This window comes from Meleagris gallopavo, chromosome 7, assembly GCF_905368555.1.
Source record: "Meleagris gallopavo chromosome 7, MGAL_WU_HG_1.1, whole genome shotgun sequence".
NCBI lineage: Eukaryota > Metazoa > Chordata > Aves > Galliformes > Phasianidae > Meleagris > Meleagris gallopavo.
Genome location: NC_139410.1, coordinates 141,107 through 158,676, shown reverse-complemented (window position 1 = coordinate 158,676; position 17,570 = coordinate 141,107). Strand labels below are relative to the sequence as shown.

General features: G+C 36.6%; 1 long non-coding RNA gene across 1 annotated transcript in view; it reads left to right on the top strand.

Annotated features, from left to right (window-relative positions):
- The window catches only part of LOC146543918 (uncharacterized), a 138,373-nt gene that overhangs the window by 53,661 nt on the left and 67,142 nt on the right, over positions 1-17,570 (top strand). Inside the window, exon 5 of the long non-coding RNA XR_014884442.1 lies at positions 4,585-4,704. This is a non-coding gene — a long non-coding RNA (uncharacterized LOC146543918). The remainder of the gene's footprint in view (positions 1-4,584; positions 4,705-17,570) is intronic.

Sequence of the window (17,570 nt, the reverse complement as noted above, 5' to 3'; positions counted from 1 at the left end):
CTAGATGTGTCTTATGACTTTTCTGCTAGGAAGACAGGGATTATTTACAGGTATTATTATAATTATTGTTTTATTATTATTATTAATATTATTTGCAGAACTGTCTGTAAAAGCTCAACCTTTTGCCTACAATCCACTGATTACTGGGGGGGAAGTAAGGGGGTGAACATCACAAAAAAAAAAAACAAAAAAACAAATATCAGGAAGTTGTTCTTGTATTTTCATGGAAAAATCAAGAAAACTCTCTATAGATCTTTTCTGTTCTTTCTTAATGTCCTCATCTGCCAGGAGAGAGCAATATATGGTGGAGGAGTATAAGCTTGGTTTAAGTACAGGTACTGGGAATTCTGGCTGAGCTGAAATCCTCATGAACAGGAATGGTCTTCATGTCCCTATAAAAATGTAACAACAAAATAAGGATTTTGACTAATATGCATGGATTGCTAAGAGAAAATCTTCTAATTTAACATCGGTTTTAAGTTCAAAGCAGAGATTGTAAGAAGGAAGTACCAGATTCAAAGTTTCAGCCCCCCAGTATCTGGAGTCAAAAGACAGCGATGGGGATTTAAATATCTCTCAGACATGGTGCAGGCACGAAGATACTCTTCAGCCACAGTTGGTTGCTTTCCAGACCAGAGCCTTGGTGTAAGAAGCTCTGTACCGGCAGATCCGTTTGCTCACCCAGCGCCCCAAGGAACCTGTTGGACTGGTTTGTCACCAACAGCTCATTCCCAAGAAACAGCATGTAACTGAAAGTGTCAACTTTCCAGAATTAATTTTTTGTTTTGTTAAATCCAGTTGCTTGAACATAATTTTCACTCCAGCTGACACTGATCTGCTGTGATGTGATGAGTGAATAAGTCAACAGCTGTAGATGTTAATAAGTGATTTATTTAAGCTGTTACTGAAGTCAGACTGCTTTCATGTAGGGGAAATCGACATCATGCTCTCAAAGCCAAATATTTTTACTGAACATAATGTTGTATGAAGCTTGAGTTGTTTTCCAGAGCCCAAAAAACAGCATTCTGTTATTATACAAAAAATTGCTGTCATTTTTCAAAGGGTTGTGTAGCCGTGGTACAAGAAAGGAGTCCTGAATTGGTAGAAAATAACAGAAGTGCATTTTTGTTTTTTTTCAATGGAGCCATCCCAATTCATGCTGGCTGAGTTCCTCCCCAAATGTGTATTGTTATGCAAGAAAGCAAACAGTAAGTAATACAAAATATTTCAGTTGGGCACACAGAAGATAGGAGACATAGGCAAAGTTCATTTCCCACATAGTCACTCTCCTATCATTCTACTAAATGCAAATTAGAAAACAGTTTTTCTTGTTTTCCTGCAGGCTAATCTGCAGAAATTATGTGTCATAACATTTCCCCGGACTGTACATTCTGTATTTTCTGGTTTGGAGCTTGATTTCCCTTTCTAGCTGCACCTTACATTGTAAGTTTCTATTCGAAAGTGGCCTGCTTTTTTTTTTTTTTTTTTGATTCAAAGAGCTCACCTTGCTTGTTTGTCAGAAGTTGTAAGGGGAAAGATACTCTGAGAACCTAAAGTTAATGACAGGATGCATGCAGACCCAAGCACCTCTTGAAAGATCACAGTTTCTGCTCAATTAGGACCTGGTCTGATTTTCAAAACGTATTCAAGAAAGTTTTACTGAGGTTAAAACCTTTATTTTTTAAGCAAGTTCCAAGTACATGGAAATAAACGTGAGAAAAGACTTAATGAGTCCTTTTGGGGTTTATGGCTGCAATCAAAAGCTTGGAATGAACAAGTGATAATAAACCAATTGATGGCACCGTACATCCTGGCACACTGTACATGCGCAGGCAACACATTGGAGAGTACTTGCTTGATTTTGCAGAAAGCTTACAGCTAAGTCTCGTATTCAAGAACATGAAATAGCAATCAGTGCACTTATGATTGTTCTTAAGAGATTGTAGACATTCAAAAATCTATCGCAACAACAGGAAAATCTGGGGACATTTAATTAGTAAAAAATGCTTAAATAACATAGTTGATTTTTATGTTGCTTGCTTACATCTTTTTTCATGTAGCTTAAAGCAAGTGTAGTTTTAAAACCCAGGCAATATAAACAGCGGGAAGAAATTTTCAGAAAAGTACAAATGACAAACGTTTCACATAGCTTATCAGGAGCCATCAAGAGCAGCCTTTCTGGTGAACGCTGAGTTTAGCAGCTAATATTCTCACAATGCCATCTTGACAAATTTAGCACTCCAAAACCTGAAAGCCCAGATTTATATCCATCTGGCACTACTGAGAGACAAACACTCATACATCAGATGTGCTGCAGAGCTAGCGTTCCCGTACAGGATCAGTACTCATCCTATTCTGATCTCAGACTGTCACCAAACACCACATGGCTCCTGAATTCCCCGTCCAGAGCTTTGTGAGTCCAACCACTTGGAAATGGTCGAGGGTGCTTATAATATTGGAAAATGTCTACTAAGATTGTGAAATTATCTTTCTTTTTGTGACAGGCATGAAGAGAGCTGAGTATTTTAACAGTGACAGTTAGAGAATGAATCTGGGGTTGCATTGGAGTTCCAGTGAGTTAGTTTCTTGCACAAGGGATATTTTTTCAGTGATGAAGGAGAATCTCTTTTCCAGCATAACCAGTGCTGATTATGCTATCTTTCCCAGGTGCATGAATTTATTTCCTTACTGAGCAATGCCAGCAATGCACCACACATGCTGGAATCGCTCCTCCTATGCACACAACTAAACACAATGCCAATAGATGACAAAACAGATGGGAGCTGATCTGATCGTTTTTTTTCCAGTAGTAGGCAAGCAGACAGCAGGACGGTAATCTTCAGATGACTTCTCTCTGACTGAAACAAGCCCATCTGATGATTTCAGAGAAAGTTCATAACACATCAGACTGTTCTCTTCTACTTGCCCTTGCAATGGCTGCAACAGCTTCCACGTAGATTTTTGGGGCCTTTTGATTATTGTGCGCTCTGGAATCTTTCATACCTGCAAATGGTCTTAAATGATGGTCTATTTTCAGTAAGAATTACCCCTCAGAACTTTTCCATTTTGTTCACAGGGGAGCTGTGCCAATTTTGTCATAACAAGTAAGCCCTGCAGTGAAAAAATAATGTGTCATTTGCCATGGAATTAATTTATTTTTCAGTCCAATAATGCTGCTTTTTCACGTGGAATTTGATCTCAGGCTCACATCAGATTTCTAGGAACTTTTTCTGACAAGGGAACAAAACCACAAACAAAATAGGCTACTCAGTGAGCCGTAAGGAATGACTTAGTGAGGTCAGGTACCTACTTTAAAAGTTGGTTTCATCTTTTGACTTTTGGTCTCAAAACTAAGTTAAGGAGGAAGGATTTTTATTGAAATGGCAGAAAAACAATGGGACACACATAGGATACACAAGAAAGGTACCACTGTACAGGTGTTAGACGTAACGTAGATTCTCCACGCGCACCTGCACATATAAAACAGCCAAGAATTTCTACCCAGTGAGGATAAGAAGGAATTTAAACTTCTACAGAAAGGTTTATTTTTTGTTCTCTATGGTAGTAGAGATGCTTCACAAATCAATGGGGTTGCAAATGTGATCCTGTATTCCCAGTGTTACAGACACATTAATAACGATATTAATAGTGTGGACAACAATTAAGTGTGCTGCAGTATGAGTATGGATTTCCAACAACTTTCAAAATATAAATTACATTATTTTTCTAAGCTAGCCTCTTCTAATTCTCAACAACATTGTAGAATAGCCTTTGTGTTACATTGATGTACAAATGAATGGAAATGTTTATTCATTCGTGTAACTTTTAATATACACCCATACCTACGTGTAGATGAGTAGTCTGCTCATGCATAAAAATCTGAATATTTAAATACTTTAATCCATACTTAGTTAAGCATATGAGTAGCCAGATTTTCAAAGGAACTTGGGATATAAGCTCCTTATTTCAACGCAAATTAATTAGCAATGACATATTTAAGTTTCCCAATTTACGTACCTAATTTCATTTCTTCCTCCCAGACAAACAAACAGAAAAAAAATGTATTAGCATGTTTGACTAGCTATCTATCAATCTCTGTATATACACATTACACACACACAGTCATAGGTACAGAGATCTAATGAGCCCTCTGAGGTATACAAATTATTAAAAATATAGAACACCAAATTCTCAGCTTAACGACACCTCTGAAGGGAACAGCAGGAATGAGAAAATAAAACTAGACCAAATACTCAATCTAACAGCTCCCCAGTGAGGTATGGCAGTCTAGGAAAGTATAATAATGGGATCAAATACAAATTACAATATGAAAAGTGAAAATTCAATATGCAAGTATGAATAATATAAAATTATATTAGTAAAGTGACATCTTTTATTAGCAGAACTTTCTGCAGCGTATGAAACAACCTACTCCACGCAATACATCCATGCTCTTTTATATTTCCCAAATGTAACTGCATTCAAATTTATCTTACAGAAAAGTAGCTAAGTATAGGAACGTAGATGGAGCATCAAGCTGTGTTAACAGAATGCCTAACGCTCACCTCGGCTCCTTTTTTTCAGTCGGCTTTGAAGTGAGGACCTATCTGCACAGCCATTTGATATAGTCCAGACCTCCCTTGAGCATCATTGGATTCGAGTAGCACCAGTACATGGGGGAAGTATCGTGAGGAATCTCTTACGGTAAGAACACTCTTTTATTGAAGCTGGCACTTACGGTTTAATGGCAAACGAAACATGTAGGGGCTGCAACCAGTGACAGATACCCTGAGACATACATAAGCCATATGGAACCTTCCATAGGTGTAGTAGTTGTTTGGATAAAATAAAATAAAGGTATTGTTCAGACCTACCTTCAGTGCAGCTATGGATAGCAGGGGCCTTGCCAAGACCATCCATTTTCAGATGTTGCATTTTCCTGCATGACTTTCTCCATCCATTTCTTAGACCAAACACATAAAGAAAATGCATTTTTGCTCTGTGAAGCGGAGTAACACTAGACATTCAGGCCAGAAAAAGGGCAACATCTCTCCATACAATACACACCAGACAATTATGAAACATGTACTTTCTCCCCCAACTGCACATTATCATCAGGGCCATCAGTAACAGGCTCTTCCGTAACTTGTCCTGTGTTTTTATCTGGTTCTCCCTTTGTCTTCACAGAACTACAGTAGAACCAATTCTACAGATGTTCTCGTAGCACAAAAAGCCTTCATGTAAGTAAGGCTGCACAGAGCTTGTCCTGATTGTATGTGGAGTTATGCTCTGTAGAGAAATAGAGTTGAGTGTTATTTTTTAATTTTATATGCAGTCCTCTGAAAGTCCTCCAACACCAGAGGAAAAAAATATATATTTTTTTTTAGAGGAAAAAAATATATATTTTTTTTTCAGGTACATCCAAAAGTTGAATTAAAAAGCAAAGAATGTATTTTCACTTCTAAGATTAATTACAACAAACACTGTGATAAAATTACTTTAAATCAACACTACCACTAGAAAAAAGCAGACTGTTCCTGAACATAACAGATGCCAGGGAAGTCAAGCTTCTCTGTGTTCTGTGTAGAGAAGCTCCAAGCAACACAACGCTGGCAGATTTTAGCTATGCTATTTGCTTTCATTTGTATTTCTATATTGGATTCAGCACAGTGGGGAATGCTCCCGAGCAATTTATTTTCTCCAGTCGTACTATTCTGCTCTTCTCACCTCTGGGGACTAAACAGAAATCTTTGACAGGTAGACAGTTCCTTGCATAGGGAAAAAAAAGCCCTAATGACAGGGAGAAATCAGTTGTTGGCCGAACACAGTAAATACAAGAAAGAGAAACAGCTAAAGAAAGACATTTGAGATATTTTGACATTCAGAGACAGTACATGAGAAAACTGGCTGCCTACCAACCTGAGGGTACAATGATACTGACAGGTTGCCATATTGTTATCTATATCTTCCCCTAAGACCTCTCAGCTGAAAGGAGGGATTTCCCGCTGAGATATCAAAGTTGTACATAGAGCTTTAATTACCATTAGGCACAATATTTTTTTCTAGTAAAATAAAAATGTCACTGATGTATTGCTGATGCTAAATATTGTTAGAAGTGCTGACACATGCTAGCACCAGTTTTAATGATGTTGTTCGGTTGTTTCTCAAAGACATGTTCCTTAAAGTTTTGCATCACAAGGAAGGTACCGAACGACATAAACAAGGATCTTCTCTGACATAAAAATATTCCCCTTTGTAAAGAAGGCATCAGAGGACAAAGACACCTAAGTTCTAAACATTTACTATGGCTAAATGATTAATTTCTAACAGCAGCGACAGCATCAGCAACAACCATTTCTTTGCAGTTATTTCATAGTTATGCTTCAGCACTAAATTCCATGTGCACATGAAAATTAAAAAATTTATGACTGGGAATAAAGCCGTGGATTCTCACTCTTTTGTAAGTGATATTCAGAATCTTTTTGTTATAAAAAATCCTTTGGTAGTTTTTGTTGTTGTTGTTTGGGTTTTTTGTTTTTGTTTATGTTTTTTAAAGAGAAGGAGATGGAGAAACTGTTCTATTAGGGTTTCTATTTCAATACTGCAATACCTAACAAATAGGGAAATTTGTCTGCAATAAAAATTTACTGGAAGGAATCAGAGAAGTGAAGGCCTTAAACAGGCATTCCAGGAATTTCAAGTTTTGCATTTGAGAAACAACACTGCCTTCGTTATTTTCTACTTCAGCGCTTCTGAGCAGGAAGAATTTAGGTCAGTGTTGAGTCTGAGTTGCTGCTGATAACTGTCAACAAATAAAACTCTGCCCTATATTTCATTCTTTATGAAAAATGAATGAGCATGGGGCAAGGAAATTGCCTATCCTTCTGAGACAAGGATCTGTTAGCCAGTGCATTTGCATTTTGAAATTACTTTTGAAGAGTCAGTAATGGACTTTCAACTTTGAGCCTGAGACATGCAAGACAACATCAGAGAACTGGCCATGTTTACTTTTGTTGGTCCATGGCACCTGAGCCTCATCTGCAGATAGAAGACAGGTATGTTTAGGAGCTCTGGTATAAAAAATAACTAAATGGTAATGAGAAATTGGCTTTAACTGTGCTAAATATGAGAGTGGCCTGGAAGCTCGGAAGGAAGGATTTATTTTCCTGTAGTAGAGAAGAGGAAAGAGAAGTTAAAGGGCTTTATGACTGTAGCTCTTCTTCCATAAGTTTAGTACTTTTCACGTGTGGCTGACTTTGTAATAGATTAGAAAATAAAATCTCTATAATATATTCTTGAATTTATATTATGCTGCTATAATTGTACAGTCCAAGAGCTGGAAATACAAGCAGAGTCTCTCTTCCCATTCCTCATTCCTCTGGTTTTAGAGAGGAGTATCTCATCCTTCAGGGAACATTGATATCTGTGACCAGATACATGTGTGCAAAAACAATGATTTAGATCATCGCTATTCCTGATATCAACTGCCAGTCTATATGTCCCAATGAAACTATTAGGATTTGGGTACACTGCTCTGCATGTCATTCAGCTTGAGTGAGCATAAAAACTGAGGACTTACCTATGCAGAAATCAGGTTTTACACCATAGTAAATTGCTTTATAAGTTTTATTGGCATTTATACTTCTGCCTCTTTCTTTCATAATCTCTCGCTAGATTTTCTCACATATAAAAAATAAAGCAGTGATGTTTTTTGTTTTTGTTTTTGTTTTTATACTGAGCTTACCTAATTGTTCATCTTTGTAGTTAAGGAGAAAAAGCAGAACTTGTGAAGAAAAGCCATTCCTTTTTATGTACATCTTCCTTTAAAAACATCTAGGGTGTTCAGTAGACTAATTAAATTTCAGTTATCCTTTTTCTTTGTTCTAGGACATTGTCTCTTGTATTGCTAGAACAAGCAACTTAGTACAATGTAGCACAACCTTCAGAGAGCATACTACTAGTTCTTTAAAGGAGAAAATAAACCGGTGGCTCTAGGAGAGGGAACTTCTGTTGAGGTGCATAGAAATGTGACATGCTTTAAACCAGCACAAGGCACATAAAGGCTTTGACGTTTTAATCTGTTTCTGCTACTAGATATTTTACATTGCCAGATAAAATGTACATTTTGGAGAATATCTGTCTTTTATTCAAGGTAATTCCTGGACCCATCAAGTCAGCAATTCAAACTGTTTTTTGCTGGGGTCAGGATTTCACCAGTGATGTTGGCCAACCTTCCGTCCCTCGTGTTCACAGTCTTTTTAAAAGAAGAGTGTCAGAGGAGACTTAACAGTAACCGAGCCTTGGTCTCACATTCACAAAGACTAAAAATAAATATAAACGTTACACTCATTCCCTACAGTAAGACTATCCCCATCACAATAGTTTACTCTGTAGCTCTTGCATTTTCTTCTGGAAGTGGTTTCCGTACTTGTAATGAATATCCAATGTTATAAATCCTGCTAAGATTGAGGCAAAGCCTTCATTCATCTTGGACATCATTTCTACTTACTTACAATCTCTGTGCATCTTCACATTTATGCCATTTTTCAGTTTTCTTTTAGGTAAAAACACACTGCCAGTCATATTTTTGTTAAATTCCTGAGAAGCTTAACCATGTTTGATGAGAAATGGAGTTATTCAAAAGGTTTGCTTTTAAATTCCCATTCATCTGGAACAAAGGATAACATAGTTCTCCATTTACTGTGTATAAGAAAAGAATTACTTACACAGAAGTAGGGTTCCTGTCTCAGTCATTATATCATTACTTCATTACCACATTTTAAAATAAAAGGCTAATCCACGCATGATATTTTTGCTTTGTGGTTGTGCTGTAGGAGAAACAAAATGAAATTCAGAAACCATGGCTTTCTACCAGCTAAGATGCAAAACATCAATGATATAATCTATGTCAAAAATGTGTAAAGTGACTTGAGTGTAGGAAAAGACTGGTACAAGTTTTCAAACTAGGAATAATTTAACACACTTTAGTAGAATGTCACCTTAAAGGGACGTGGAGAAGTGAATTGGCATATTTCTAGCTTGTAAAGTGAAATAATTCCTTGAATCACTGGAAAGAATTGATTCTGGTGTCTTTTACTATAGCAATGTAGTAAAAGTGAAAAGATGAAAAAGGTCTATTAGTTCATCCAGCAGATAGCAGTGTATTCACAAGTGCTTTGTCCAGGAAAATTTTAATGAGCTCATAGAATAGCACTTCAGATGTTTCTCACAGGAAACTATTTTTCAGTCTGTTAATTTCTAGCGTAAGGAATTTTTTCTTTCTCAATACTACTCTTTTCTTTTATGCAACAATTCTGCTGTCTTTTCAAAGTGAAATCCTGGCCTATTTGAGTTATGGACAGGTTTTTGTTTTGTTTTGTATTTAAATTGACTTCAAAGTGTCTGTGATTTTTCCCTGTATGGCATTTCTATTTTTTTATGTACAACTATTGTGCAACTCCAGTAAAAAGCACACAGAGCCGTGCAGGTTTGTGACTGTTTATTCAACTAAATTCTATCACTGTTGCCAAAAGCTTCTTCCCACTCTATTGTCTGCAGGGCTGTGTAGTCAGAATGTGCGTATTCCATCTTGTTTTCAGCCTACTCTCCCCATCACATGCTGATGTATAAGCCAGTTTCTCTCCCTAGAATCAGGACTCATCTCTCCCCTATTCTTACAAAAACCTATTGAATTTCTCAGAAGCATGGGAATACACAAAGGGCAACAGAAATGTAGAGCATCTTTCTCCACTACTGGCAATTCAACAAGAAGAAAACGCGTGTATTGCTGTGCCACAAAATGCAGGCTTTTTCTACTTGAGAAGGAAGGCAAGTCCGTTTTGTGTTACCAGGGTTAGGCACAGATACACTCTAATGGCCCATGTACCTTGATCTATCATATGCACATCAAAGGGGAACAAAGTGTCTGACAAACATTCTCATAGCTTTCCACCACAATGAAGGCAGGCCCTTCTAGCAAAGGCCAGGCTGTGTAAAGTGGGCTCCCTGATGCCTTGATACCCATGTAAACACATCTGCTGGAAGCGTGGTAAGAATTTTGAATGGTGATTTGATGTCCTTACGTGAAAAGTTTGACAGAAGAGCTAAGTGCCATTTACAGTCTCTTTTAATTTTATTAAGTGCGTAATTCAAATCAATAGCACTGGAACAGGCAGAGCAAATTGCCTAAAGAGAAGTCAGAGGAACAGGAGCTCCAGTTCCTAAAATGCCATTAATCTATAAAGCACGTAACACGCCCCTGATTACTTCCCATTCAGTGAATATTGTTAAATCTTCTGTCCCACTCCCTCATCGTCAGTTTGAGAAAAGTGAAATGTTGAAGATACTCTAACATGGTCTTCAAACCTCTGATCTATAGTCAGACTTAGAATATCCTTTTCTCTTCTGTCATCATCTGCTTGGGATTCCCTGCAGTGTTAGAACAAGTCTTGTTTGATTTCAAATTGCCATAGCAGAAAACCAAGGTATGTTTTTCTATTTTCTGCCTCTCTGACACCTTGTTAGAATGTTGCTTTGCTGTATTCATTGTCAAGGTTGGATGATGATTTTCAGTATTCCCCTCAAACGTGCAATTAATTAGTATTAATCACAAAATTGCCATATAACTGCAAAGAGTATAGGGACTACATATGCCTCATTAAGCTAATATAGCTTAAGAACTTGACAGGACTTGTACATGTCTTAGCTACTAAACCCAGTAAAAAGTGCTGTAAAACTCAACTAGTTCACTGTCAGGCCTACTGCAAAGACGGTATGCCATCAAAAAAATTGATGAAGTATCATTATTTCTGTTGTTTTTACTACCACTGGATAGTTCATGACCTTGATTCTAAGAAGACCCGTAATGAGCCAGGTAACGCAGAAACTAAATACAAGAAGTAGGAATTGCCACAATGGCATACAAAGAGAACTGCACAAAAGAAAGCGCTACTTGTTGCTTAAACAAATGCTGTCCACCAGAAAAATGGGAGTTAATCAAAGGAAGCATATCTGTCTGTGAATGCAGTACCATGATAAATGTTCTATATTTTTTTCTAAATAAGTGTGTAAAGAGGTACAGAAGTGAAAATTAAATAGCAATGAAGAGCATAATGAAAAATGGGCTGGAGTAATTATGACCATTTTATCAACACAATAAATAATCCTAACAATAAGGCAGAGTTAGTAATAATGTGCCTCTTTGTGCTCTTTCCAAAGCTCAAGCTGAATCCTCCTGCAGTAGTTTACATTTTGAGTTAAAATAAGAGCATTCTTTCCCAAAAGCCATAGTAAATGCGTTAAATTCAAAGGCTGTATTGCAGAAGCACAGAAAACATACCCGAAGCTGCACAGCACTGGCATCTTTCATTTAATTGCAAGATATTGTAGTGATACGTTTGAACAAGGGCTCGGAGGTCTTGTCGGCTGCTGTATGTGAGACAAAAGACACGTGATGCCATGAGGGCCTAGAATTAGGCTTGATTTCTGCAGCAAGAGTAGACAGTTAAATGCAAACAGCAACACGTGGCTTGCTTTGCATAAGCATCTGCATATTTGGGTTTGCAAAGGAGAGTAGCACAAAGTCGAAAATAATGTGTATTCCTGTGTCATTTCTTTGCTCTGAAACTTTGTTTCATCAAGGACCTCAGCATGTAGAGACAGCAATACAGGATTCACTTCTGGACACCCTTAAAATATCAGTCTCAGCTATTGTAATTATCCATGATCATAAACCGATCGAACTTACTATGTTAGCTTTATTACAAAGCTTTATTAGGAAGCTGCTCTCTCATTTGATTCTTCTAAAGATTAGAAACCTTTTAATGTAATCCCAAATATATTAATAGTGATTTGTTCCTATATGAAAAAGGCTTCCAGCTTATGAAACAGTTATTTTCTTGGTGTTTATCTACAGATGCAGTTATAAACAGAAATTAATTCATTTTTCGCTTTCTTGTATTTTAAAAATAAATATTTAAATTCACTTTATCCTTATCATGAGAATGAAGAAAAGGGTGGAAAGAAAGGAGATATTTGGTGGGTTTTCTTTTTTATTTTAATCGAAACATCTTTAGATATCACTTACTGCAATGTCATAACTAAAGTTCCTATTTAGTTCAGATTAGATCATTCATTGAGCTTATCTGGTTCCCCAAGGTCTTTTTCAGACTTAGAGGACTGACTGAACAGCAGATATGATGACTTCATGTGTTGTGGGTGCAAAGACCAAGGAGAGGCAAAACAAATATGGAAGAAGGAACAGATCATACTGCTGGGGAAGTCACTCTGGTGTCTGTACTGGGTGTCTTATCAACCTCTGAGTTTTATAAATCAAACTGGCATCTTAAATTAGCATTGAAGTCAGCTGCTTTACATAATGACACTAACTTTTGCCTACTACACTGGACAACTAGCAGAACAAAAATTATAGTACAGTGGCACTTCTAAAGAAGTGGCTAAACTAAAATCTCCGTAAAAGCATTCTGCTAATGGTCTTGGAGGAACCATAAGCCAAGTAACACTATGTGAAGGCATAATTCTTGCAGGCATTCACAAGATTTTCTGGCTGGGAAAATCAAGCTGTGTTCCACAGTGGCAGATGGAAAGGAAATTACTCTTGCACAGGCTTGAGAAACTTTCTATAGCTTGCTCTATCTTTTGCCAATGTCTAGCAAGTTCAGCTGGATGACAGTTACAGGCTGACTGCCCAGGTCCTGTTTAGCAAGGCAGCAGAGGCCTTTTTTTGTGATTTAATCAGAACTGGAATCTCTACAAGCGACAACAGGGTTTTAGCCTCCAGAATATTAATAAGAACACACTCACTCTATGTTAATCAAGGACTTTAATTTTTGAATTAACAAGCATTATCTAAGTGCTTTCTCCCAATGACTTCAGCTTTTCCAGTGTAAAAGATTCAGTAAATTATATCAGAAATTCTGTAGATCTGTAAGACATTCTATGCAAAAGCTGTGTGATAAGTGAGATACAATAAGCAGTCTACAGCCTGTCTCCCATGAGGATACAGCAACACGAATCTTCTTCAAACTTAAATAATTTTGTCCGATCAGCTGTGCTGATACTGCTTAGGATGCACTAGGGAAACGAAAGTGTGGCCAGAAGTGGTCTATTTGCAGGTATTACTTAAAGACATTTTTAAAGTCACGTTGTTCCTTTTTCGGTGGTTTTTTTTCTCGTCAAATTTCTGGGAGTTCAAATTTTTCTGGAGGGAACTTAGCAAAACGTAGAATCAGGAGCCTTCTGGAAGATATTCCTTCTCATCATACATTCTGGTGGCGAACAGAGGGCAGCAAGTGGCATTTTGGTTTGGCTAGTGCTACCAGCAATAACTTAGAGTTTCTAATTCTGATCTAATGATGCTTTGGAAGGTACGGATTGATCTTTATGGTATTTCTACCATTCCAGAGAAAAATGCTTAGTATATGCATTAACCCACTCAAGAGGAGCCTCGTGGAGTTTAAATGCCAAATGAATATGTGAAATACCAGGTTGTAAAGTGGAGTTTGCACAGCTGCCATACTGGGTTACTAGGGAGCAACTGCATCCACAGTTCAGAATAATAGGAAAACAGAACTTTGGATAGAATCTGCCTTTCCGCTATTTGGCGGAATCCACCAGTAATGCACTTGGCCTCAACTTCCATTCTTCTTTCCATTCATTCTCTCTGTTTCTCTCATCCCTTCATTCCTTCTGTGCTCTGTATGTTTTCTTTAAGATGTTTAGATTTAAATTACTTTGCATTTTTTGCAAATGATAAGGTAAACTTTAATAGCTGTGCCACAGTAATAAGAATTTCATCAAGTTGAGCCAGTTATCATATAATTTGATTCACAACGTAGGAAGAGCTGCAAAACATTTCCACAGAAATCAGTGTTTGTTTTGTTTTCACTCTCTGTAGAGCCAGACCAAACAATTAAATGTTTTGTAATAAAATGCAAAATACAGCAGATTATAAATATTAACAGTACCCAAACTATTTTCTAGCAGCTAACATGAAAGTCAAAGAATACTTAATATCAGTAGCTTACGTGTTGGGAATCTAAACATCAAAACTTTATCTCCATTTGGTGCTTTGAAGGAAACAGTACTTTTCTTATTTCTTTTTCTGTACTTTGACACTGCCTTAAGAGTTTGCACTGCTTTGGAGTAAAAATACGTTTTAAAAGTTAAACCATCTTTGCTATTATTATCAGAGTTTGAGATATGAGGTATGTGTTTTTCTATGAAAGAGATTTAAGGTATTGGGTAGCACAGAAGGGGCCATCCACAGTGCAGAACATTCCCAATAATCTATTGCACAAGGCTTAATGGTGCCTCAAGGTATGTTTAAGCACAAATCTTTTTACTTTCCTGACCTGGCTAATATATCTTGCTTCAGTGAAGGTCTGGGATGCTCAGAATCTCTAAAAGCGACGCCGAAGAATTGTTATTTTCAAGATCTATACTTGCCGACAAATTTAAAAAAAAAAAAAAAAAAAAAAAAAAAAGACTTTACCTGAGATTAACAGTTGCACAGGCCAAATTTGGAATGTGAAATGTAAAACTAAATGGAATTAACACAATGTCAATTCACCAGGAGATAGTGAGGGTTTTTTTTTTTGTTTTTTGTTTTTTTTCCACTAGTCATAAGAGAAAAACAATACATTGCACTTGGAGGTAAGGAAATGTATTAAGATGAACACTTGTTTCTGCATGAAACAGTTGCACACAAAAGAATTTATGTGCAAGTATGATTCATTTTGATCCTGTTGACTCAAGATAGACTAAATCCCTCATCCTTTAGTTTGGGACTATCACACATTCATCTCATATTTACTTATTTGAAAAAGCTGATTCTAAACCAAACCCCTATTATAGGAATTATACCTCTAATAGGTTGCTTCAAAACAAACAAGATAAAGAAAAATGTTCAGATCTCAGGTATAATTTTATATATTCAGGATTTCCTTAAAGGACTACTTTCTGCTTTTTTTCCACTCCACGTCTGTATGCCAACCACGAGCAAATGCAGTGTGTGTGTCAATTCTGCTTGTTCATATGCATATAATCATATTCTGGTAAACGGGACTGGTTGTGCCTTTGTAAGAAAATAAGACTATGGTTTAAAACTCTTACTTCAGACAAATAATATGTAAATAGAGTGAGAAACAAAAGCCCTTTTGCATTATAAAAAATATTGTCTTTATTTTCTCGCATCTCCTAAACTGAAATGAAGCTGAGACCCAGTCAGAGTAAGAAATTTTAGTTTCACCAGAAAATGTTGATAAGATCAGATGTTGTGGTGCCCTTGAAAGTAACCATTTAGAACTGAATCAAGTACACCGAGCACCTAAGTACATTCCTTGTCATTCACAGTAGTATATGACCTTTTACTTTAAGTCATTGTGGCAGCAATGTATAGAAATGCTTACAGAACACGGAACGGCTCATTAGATTCAGGATGACTATTCATACTTTTAAAAAATGGTAAAAAGCCCTCACCTCTTATAACCTGAACTTCCAAAAATAAAATAAAGTTGTTCTTCAAAAAATATACAGGTAAAAATCTACATTGCTTCAGTGTATTTTGGTGTACAGAATCTTACTCTAAATCTTACTGAAGTGATTTGAAAATTTTTGCATTGTCTTCAATGTGATTTTGAATCAAGCCCATATTGCTGAACTGTTTCATCATTTAATTACAATTGTATTTTTTATCAAGATACGTACTGAACATTGACAAGCATCAATGTTCTGTGTGTTACTGTACTTTTAGTCTGTGTTCTGGTTATACATGAATACAGTGAAAAAGTCAAACATAGCTTAACACTGAGGCATCACAAAGTCATAGACGTAAGGAACAAACAGAATCTACAGCTCCCGCTCTACATTCTGTTAAGGACAGATTGATTTTATTATCTTCTAATGAAGCTACATGTGTCGCTATCCTGTCGTCCCTTCTTGCCATCCCCAGCTACAGTCCTGTAATCAGTACAGCTGGTGTCATTGAACTGGAGTTATTCTTCAGTCTTAGAAGCAACTAAGTGAGATGAATGAAATCAATTTTTTTTTCCTTACAGGTGAAATGAGTTTAGTAATGCATAACAGTAGTAGAACTTCATTTCTTTGTCCACTGCTGCACTACAACCCTTCAATGTGTATTACTTGGTATTTGAATTAACATATCTTAATTTTCAAGCAACAACTCCATCTAGAACAATGAAATCTTTCAATCTTTGATTTCAAGTCTATTGAATACTCTGGGCATTTTCACCCACTACCAATGATCTTTGCTCAGATTATGAAAGTGTAGAATAAAAAGATTCATTCTAACAGTGCATCATTTGCAATTCTAATGTCTAAGCATGAGTTATTTTGATTATTTTTTAAAGAAAATTCATTCTTAATTGGGGCACACATCTATGCAAAATATTTTCATAAAATTTTGTTTGTACTAAAGGAAAACACAAATGCTTTTTTTCTGACTGAAAAGATGCCAGCTGGAGCAAACTAATGAATCCCAAAAAGAGAACATTTGTACAGCTGGACTCTGAATGTTATCAAGCTTCTTGTTTTTGATTGACAGTATAACAGTCACAGTAATGGAAAGTAATCAACAATACTCCCTCTGTAACAGTGTCAATAGTATCATCCAAGAGTGACTGGTGAACAAAGTATTCAGAAGTTCAGCTCAAACTGGGAAGGCATTTGAGGCTTCAGATCTGTGCCTAACCCATTGGGAGTTCAAATACTCTTCAAAAATAGGTTAATCGGTGGCTTAGATTATTCAGCGTTGCTCTAGTAGTTGGTATCAAATAGTATCAAAAGGAAATATGATAGAGGAAAAGAATACTTCTAAGAATAAAGAGCTCTTAAGCTTTTAAAAGATTTCATTTGGAAAAGTATTTTAACTCCGGTTACTTTGAACTAGATCATTCTTCATGAACTTCTTGCGTACTTAATACGCAGAAAGATGGTGTTGTTGCTCATCTTGATATAAGCAATCTTCTACACAATACACATTATTTAGCAAATTTCAGAACACTTCTCAATTTTAATCCAACACCAGTAGAAACAGACATCCATGAAGGTAAATAAAACAGAACACTATCTGAACACAGATGACAATGGTATTCGTGGAGAAGCTTCAAGAATAAAAATAAGTAAAGAAATAAATACGTGTACTTTCCAGGCTGAGAGTATGGCCAGCGAACAGACCGTAGAAGCAGTTATGTGACAGAATGTTGGGTGCAAAAATGTGCAGTAGATAAGGTTATAGATATAAAATTTATAGGTATAGATTATGTAGGACTGTGAGCAATGCTTTGGTGTGTTTTTACTGGAGAATAGAAATGCTGTGCCCAGGGTTAACGCATTAAGGTACAGTACTTTGTAGAAGTTGGTTTGGTTTTTTGTTGTTTTCATTGTGCTTTTGGTGTATTTAATGCATTAGGTGTATTTAGACCTAAAAAAAACCCTAGGGTCCAATGCTCATTTCAATTCAATTAAGATATACAGGCTGTGCAAAATACACATCAATAGGGAGGCACATTTTCAGAAATAATTGCTTATCC